Genomic DNA, 6,615 nt, shown 5'->3' with positions numbered 1-6,615 from the left:
TTCGTTTTTGGTAAAAAGAATTACGCCATACTTTGAGATATGCTAATCTAGCTTTGTTATTGAATGCCAACGTCATCAAGTTGGTCTTAGCAATATTTACTTTGAATCTTCAATTTTCACTTTATTTATTAACATCTCAGTAGTCTCCTGGTTGTTTACACTACGCTTTAAATTCTACTTTCGGTTTTGGTAAAAATGTATTGGTAAGCTCCCCAACTACAGAAACTACATTTTGTGAAATGTTCATCCCAAAATTTTCATATGTATTCTTAGAATCGTGCAAGGTTATATGATTTCCTATCAGTCTATAGTCAAAATTCAATTGTAAACAGATATGAAAGTCTATAGAACATTAACATAATTCATTCTAATATCAGTAAGTAATTCAACTGTTTTTGATTTATTTTGGCACCAACATGAAGCTTTAGGTAATTTGGTGTGATTCTGACCACAGATATTTATCCATCTGCCAATGCACCCATTATATATTCCAGGGACTGACCAGGCCTAGTATTACTTAGTTCTAATAGCATATCTAACTATCTGTTTCATGTTAACACAATCAGACCGGATTTCCTACTTTCACTTTCGTTTGTTCAGCTACAAGGCCACAAGGAACGACGTCAGATTGATCATGCACACTTCACATTTTCTTTTTTTCGCAAATTATGATCAGTAGAGTTGTATTGAGGATAATGAAAGATGTTCCCTACAAGAGCAGGTGGTCGGAAATCTAAATTATAGGTACGTTATCAAGAATAGGATAATGACTAAACTTTTAATGTACGCCCTTTTGTGAGAGGACTTGAATGAACATGTCTGTGTAGCAGGTACCATTGAGTAAGAGGTTGAATAGTTAGTAAAATTTTAATCATATCCAATTCTTTTATATACTGTTTTTTTTAGTAGATCAAGAAGAAACAAAATTGGACTGGACCAATAGTTGCTGGCCAGGTTCATTTGTAACTCATTCTTGGTCAATACATGTAGTTTGGAAGTATGAGGTATGAGACCTTTAAGGTTGCATTCAATATTTCATGTCTCTGTTACCTCACTGCATTTACCAGAAAGAAATCAAATCTATTTATTATCAGCAGAAATCTAGGGTCAGTTTAAAACTGAACATAAGTCATAGGTCAGTTTTTACTTCATATTCAAAATTATTATGCTCATTCTTTAAATATTGAGAACAATTAATTGCTGTATCAACAGGTGAACAGTACAACAGATATAGACCATGGCTACAAACAATTCCTCTGATCAGGATCCTCACAATTTTGCAGGTATGTGATTAAATCATAAAGTAGAAAAGAAGTGAAATGTCTAAACTACACCCATTTATTATTACTTTTGTGTTTAATATACACTTTTCCTTACCTACTAAAATTGCATCAATTCTGGCCTTGTCTAAAATTTAGCATTGATCATGTTCTTTTTGTTAAGTCACTGAAATGATTTCTTTTGAACAAGAAAGCTTATTGAGACTTGATATTTAGTAAGTGGCTAGATGAAGTGGTACAAATTTTCATAAATCAGATGAATGGTTTTAAGATCAATAATAAAAGCTTTTATAGGAATATTAAAAAGGCTAAAATGTGATCCCTGACCAATCACTACATTCTTATTTTACCGCTATACAGATGATATGAAACCTGAGGACATTCCTGAGGTATCTCATTCTCCTCTGACCACAAGTGATGAAAAGACAGTCCCAAGTCTTGATTTCTCTATGATCAGTAGTGGAAGTTCGAGCTTTGAAGTCTTATCTACTAGCACAGTGGAAGGTGCATCTCTTTCTTTTGACGAAGGCAAACCACAATTATTGGACAGAGGTGGTGCGGAAGAAAAAGCAGAAAAGCTTAAGGACAATCAGTGTATAAGTGATGATGAAAGGGACCAACAACCTGGTAAATCCTTGTCTTCTGATGGAAATCCAGTAGAGAAATCAGAGGATAAAGAAAATTCATTTGATGACAGCGTGGTTCTTCTTGGAAAAAGTGATATACATGACTCCTTGTTGTCTGAGCAGATAAGTAAGACTGATGACTGTCCTCAACAGTCCATTAGCAGCAAGGGAAATGATGACAAAAGACTTGATCAATCAAGAAACAAAACAACTGCTGATGAGATAGGGATGAAGGACAAATCGTTAGGTGAAAGTCTTGTTGTCCTTGCCTATGCAGACTTTGAGAATTCCTCATTACCCGAGACCAGCCATCAGCCTATAACTGACAGAATGATTGCAGGTCTGATGAACTCAACGACCAAGGTGACACCTGGTGAGGATGGACATCAGAAAAATATTGAAGAAATGGTACCAAAGAAAACGAATATGGGGGAATCTGATGTTATCAAGAACGATTTGGTAAAGAAACATTGTTCTGATGATGAAAAATCAACTGATGAGATGAAATTGTCCACAATTTCTGTAGCAGATACTGAAATGAAGGATAAGGAAACATTAGATACTGCACAATCATCATGGCATCAAAATAGAGGTGACGTAAGGGAAGACATAGAGGATAATCTTTACAAGAATGATTTGAAAGAAACAGAGCCTAATATACCGCCAGTATCTAAGACAGAGAATTCATTCTCAGGGGATACAGGCACCATATTTCCTGAGATTTCTAACATAAATAAGGGTACTGACAGCTTGGTTTCCTTAAAAGGATCACCAGGTGACAGCTTAGTCATACTGGAACAATCGCATAAACACACAGATACAGATGAAACAAACACAACAGATGTTTCCAAGTTCGACAACGGTAGAAATAAAACCAGCGTTAGTATGCAAGAAATACAGACGTCTGAACTAACTGACAAAGGAGGAAACTTAGATGAGAAGAGTAAGGACGGATCGCTGAGCGAGAGCTTAGTTGTTATTGAAAAGGATGAAGTAGAAAATAATTTGGATGAAGGGACACCCCCAGGGGACCAACAAATACCCGGCCAAGAAGATGCTTCAAAAGAAAAACCAAAGGAAATGTCAAATCTTGTGGTAGAAGGAAAACTTAATACCAATGATGATGGTATGTCTGAATCTACTAACCAAATGTCAAATAAATCAGCACCACTGATTGGACTAACACACAAAGTTGTTGAAAGCATTGTAGGATCTTTGCCGAGCTACCACGTGCAAAACATGGACGAACAACCAGCTGGTGGATATCAACAGCAAGAAAATCAAGCTTTGGACAACAAGTGTCAGCTTAACAACAGCCTTGAGGGATCCTGTATGTCCACTGAGAGCTTTGCCATTTTATCAGAGTCAGTGTCTGATAAATACCTTGATTCAGAGGAAGAATTAAACCAGCTGCAGTCCAATTTCACCTTTCCCAGCGTAGATTTATCAGGGATAGAACAAGCTTTTGGTGGGGAGAAAAATGCAAAGAAACTGAAACTGAAAGCATTCAGCCCACAGGAGACAGATGAAACAGCAGAAAATGAAACAGATCAACTAGAACCTGATCAAGAATATATCGCTGGAACAATGGTGGATATTGAAGGACACAAGATAGATTTATATGCCTCAATTAAAAAGATTGAAGCAGAAAATGAACCAGAACTAGATGCTAGTTCTATTGAAGTGGACACACAGTTTGGAAACCTAAACCCCAACTCTTCCCAAACTGAAGGGAGTGACGTGGATAGGAAACTGTTTGGAACAAGTGAACCTGATTGTTTCAGCAGAGAAATTCACGTAGAAAGTCATGGAGAATCCCAATATCCGTCATTGTCATCAGGGAGTAGTATATCAATGAGAAGTTTTGTAATCATTGATGACAATGGAAGATCAGGATCAATGAAAAGTTTACAAGTTGATGAATATTCATCAGGTGGCGATCAACCTTATGAATATTTATCAGGTAAATTAGACACTGACAAAGTTGGCAGATCCACCTTGGATGGAGAGATGATGGAGAATAGAGATCAGATCAATGTTCATGGGTCTGAAACAGAATGTGACAGGAAAGAGTCACCCAGATTGGGTGATAGTCAAATACATAGCTCTTTAGGCTTACAAGAGTATGGAGATCGGCAAGTCTCTGTGGCGCTAGATGAACAAGAAGAAAACGATGTGATAGCCTCACTTCCAAGTGTACCATTAGATGAACCAGTGGCTAGCTCCATAAATAGAACTGAAGTTCAACCTCTCATACAATTTGATGAAGATTGTTTAGAAAATGAATCCTTAAAGCCCTTGAAGGAAATCTCCTTTAAAGATGGGAAGAAGGTTGATGAAAACTTGAGCAGAAATCAGCCACAGAGTGACTTTGACAACCGACCATTCTGCATTGAAGAAGAAGAGAAGCACCAAACTGGCTCAACATATCATGTACAAGACGCAGCAGAGGGTACTGAAAGTACTAAAACCTGTGTAGATGAGAACACATGGGTTTTCAAGCAACAAGATACCACATCAGCTGAGGGACAAACAGAAACAGCACAAGAAAAAAGTCTGTCAGGACATTTGGACGACTTAAAAGCAAACACCTTACACAAACAAAAGGACGAGGAAGGGCTGGATCAAGAGCACACTAAACATTTCCAAGATACTGCACCATCAGAGTTGGAAACTGAAGAAAACTTGACCCAGCATGATTTAGAGGCTTGCAATATCAACAGAAACTCTAAGAATGAAGGTCCTGTGAAATCTGATAGAACACCCAGTATGGATACCAATGATGAAAGATTCCAGCAAACCCAAAGGTCAAGAATGGGTAAGTACAAAGTAGATGGAAGAACAGCTAGAACAAGTAGAAAAATGTACACTTCCTCTTACCCTGGACAGGTGTATCCTTGCTCCTTTAGACAGGGAATTCCATTGTCGTGACTATTTATGATGTCAACAGTTGTGTTATGCAATGACATCCCATCAGTAATACAACAATGACATCAATGCCAAGAATTGAGATAATAACAATATTACGTTATCAAAAAGTTCAGAAGGGTTAAGGAAAAACTACATGGTAACAAGGTGACGTTCACTGTCTGCTACTGTATTCAAATATTGAATATATATACAGGTATCTGTCTACCATTCCACATTTTATTGAATGTTTATGTATACGACAACCACAATAACTTGTTTACTTCTATTGCAGAACATGTAGAGCAAGTCTTCAGCCATGAAGAGGAAGATGACGACTCCACTTTGACCTTAGATCCAACCGAGAAAACTGCTCAAGTTCAGTTGCAACGAGACCATGATGGTAGGCTTTATTTACAATACGATTGAATGCACTACTAAATTTCACAACAAGAACAAATTTCAAAAGAATATTTTTCTCTTACATATTTCCTTTTCTAGAAAAACTGCACTTGTAACACTTTGAAGAAAGTTGATTAGAAGGTTGTTTCGGTGGTGGGATCAAATTTGTTAAAGGGGTGGCCTTTGTTTTTGGTCAGTAAAGGGCAAAATCGTGATGAATTAAGGGGATGGGGAAACATGTGATAGGGTATCACTCTGATAATTTTGAAGCAAGCCCCTACAGGTGCTATGTGTATAACTCGGGAAAGAGGGGAAATCTGATTTATTTCAGCCTTTAAATAACTTTTGTAATTTGTGTGGTGCTTAAAGTCCTTATAACAGCTAAGGTTACAGGAAGATGAATGGATAGAGATAGATTTTGCCAGTGGTATGTTTGTATGAAGGGTTATAGGGGTTTGCCAAAACGTATTATCATGATAAATGTTAAAAGTCCTTTTTTTTTTTTAAATGACAAAAGTATGTAAGATATTTAACAGATACCACTAAATACTCATTAGATACTTTTTTCCATGAAAGGTGAAGTGGAATTTGGTAAGCATTTGATTTGTAGAAGATTGACTCTAACTTTTTGATCACATTATAGGTACAGCATCAGAGAACAGTGGGCCAGCAATAGAATGGTATAATGAATCTGTCACAATTTATGTCTTACGTCAGTGGAACGAGTATGAAGATGGGAAACCCAAAGTACGAAAAGACCAACATGCTATTGTAAAAGAATGGATAAAAGTTGAAAAAGTGAGATTTTTGTTCAACAGCTTTCGGTTGTCATCTGTCTTAAAGGCTAAATTACCACCTGATACTGAAGTCATTTTTGATGATTTGAAAACAAACATGTCCATTTCAAACTGCGGACAACCCTTCAGGTCAGATGAAGAGTATCGCAGTTGGTGGGAAGAAACCATTCGCGCTGTATTTGAAACAGTTGGTGAAGTGTCAGCCTATTTATGTAACCTGGACAACATTACCAAAGAGTCAACTATTGAGTCCACGAAGAGACTGACCTATGCCAATGTCAAAGTCACACCCACTAAGATCCCTGAAACATACCTGGTTTTAGGAACAGCAAATATCGGAAGTACCTTGTACAACATTCAAAGTCAGAATGATCACAACTGCCTTCTGAATACGGATTTGATGAGAGATGTGAAGGTTATACAAATGCCTCACCAGTGGACCAAGTGGTGCAGACATATCACAGGAGCTGACCACGGATTGGAGAAGGCTGGTATCCTTGACATCCATGCAAATGAAGACGATGGCCATACCTATGTGGTTGTTGATATTCACCACAAATCAGACAGTGTTAAAGACCAGTGGTACGTAGAGCATGCCCTTGA

The sequence above is a fragment of the Ylistrum balloti genome, unplaced genomic scaffold (genome assembly GCF_031769215.1).
Source record: "Ylistrum balloti isolate Yb309-2 unplaced genomic scaffold, AGI_CSIRO_Ybal_v1 Utg369794, whole genome shotgun sequence".
NCBI classification, from domain to species: Eukaryota; Metazoa; Mollusca; class Bivalvia; order Pectinida; family Pectinidae; genus Ylistrum; species Ylistrum balloti.
Note: the sequence above shows the minus strand (reverse complement) of the source record.